This window comes from Capsicum annuum, unplaced genomic scaffold (assembly GCF_002878395.1).
Source record: "Capsicum annuum cultivar UCD-10X-F1 unplaced genomic scaffold, UCD10Xv1.1 ctg71489, whole genome shotgun sequence".
NCBI classification, from domain to species: domain Eukaryota; kingdom Viridiplantae; phylum Streptophyta; class Magnoliopsida; order Solanales; family Solanaceae; genus Capsicum; species Capsicum annuum.
Genome location: NW_025881313.1, coordinates 1 through 1,058, shown reverse-complemented (window position 1 = coordinate 1,058; position 1,058 = coordinate 1). Strand labels below are relative to the sequence as shown.

Below are 1,058 nucleotides of genomic sequence, written 5' to 3'. Positions count from 1 at the left end.
CGGATGCGATCATACCACCACTAACGCACCGTATCCCATCGGAACTTCGAAGTTAAGCGTACTTGGGCGAGAGTTGTACTAGGATGGGTGACCCTCTGGGAAGTCCTCGTGTTGCATCCCTTCTTTTTTTTTTCCTTTAAAATTCAGTTTAATTTTGCCGGTTCGATCGGCGAATCTTTTTGTTTTTCCTCTTGTCGGAAACGAGAAAGGGGGCAAGGCGCAGGGGCGCGCGTGCGGTGTGTGACTGGCGGCGCAGGAGAAAGAGGCATAATAGAATTTGGAGTGCTGGGAATGACGGATGCGATCATATCAGCACTAACGCACCGGATCACATCAAAACTCCGCAGTTAAGCGTGCTTGGGTAAGAGTAGTATTTGGATGGGTGACCCTCTGGGAATTCCTTGTGTTGCATCCCTTTCTATTTTTTTTCCTATAAAATTCGGTTTAATTTTGTCGGTTCGATCAGGGAATCTTTTTATTTTTCCTCTTGGCGGAAACGAGAAAGGGGGCAAGGCGCAGGGGCGCGCGTGCGGTTTGTGACTTGCGGCGCAGGAGAAAGAGGCATAATAGAATTTGGAGTGCTGGGAATAACGGATGCGATCAAACCAGCACTAACGCCCCGAATCCCATCAGAACTCGGAAGTTAAGCGTGCCTGGGCGAGAGTAGTACTAGGATGGGTGACCTCGTGCGAAGTCCTCGTGTTGCATCCCTTTCTTTTTTTTTCCTTTAAAATTCGGTATAATTTTGTCGGTTCGATCGGCGAATCTTTTTGTTTTTCCTCTGGGAGAAAACGAGAAAGGGGGCAAGGCGCAGGGGCACGCGTGCGGGGTGTGACGGGCGGCGGAGGAGAAAGAGGCATAATAGAATTTGGAGTGCTAGGAATGACGGATGCGATCATACGAGCACTAACGCCCCGAATCCCATCAGAACTCGTAAGTTAAGCGTGCTTGGGCCAGAGTAGTACTAGGATGGGTGTCCTCGTGGGAAGTCCTCGTGTTGCATCCCTTTCTTTTTTTTTTCCTTTAAAATTCGATTTAATTTTGTTGGTTCGATCGGC

At 49.0% G+C, this 1,058-nt stretch overlaps 3 non-coding genes and 1 pseudogene across 3 annotated transcripts; all 4 read left to right on the top strand.

Annotated features, from left to right (window-relative positions):
- Position 1: 1 nt before the first annotated feature.
- On the top strand, positions 2 to 120 carry LOC124894210. Its single transcript, XR_007051064.1, has one exon. It is a non-coding gene; the product is annotated as a 5S ribosomal RNA (ribosomal RNA).
- A 176-nt stretch (positions 121 to 296) lies between these two features.
- LOC124894211 lies at positions 297 to 415 on the top strand. Its single transcript, XR_007051065.1, has one exon. It is a non-coding gene; the product is annotated as a 5S ribosomal RNA (ribosomal RNA).
- Positions 416 to 592: 177 nt separating this feature from the next.
- LOC124894209 lies at positions 593 to 711 on the top strand. The gene has a single exon (XR_007051063.1). It is a non-coding gene; the product is annotated as a 5S ribosomal RNA (ribosomal RNA).
- A 176-nt stretch (positions 712 to 887) lies between these two features.
- LOC124894212 lies at positions 888 to 1,006 on the top strand (annotated as a pseudogene).
- The last annotated feature ends 52 nt before the right edge of the window (positions 1,007 to 1,058 follow it).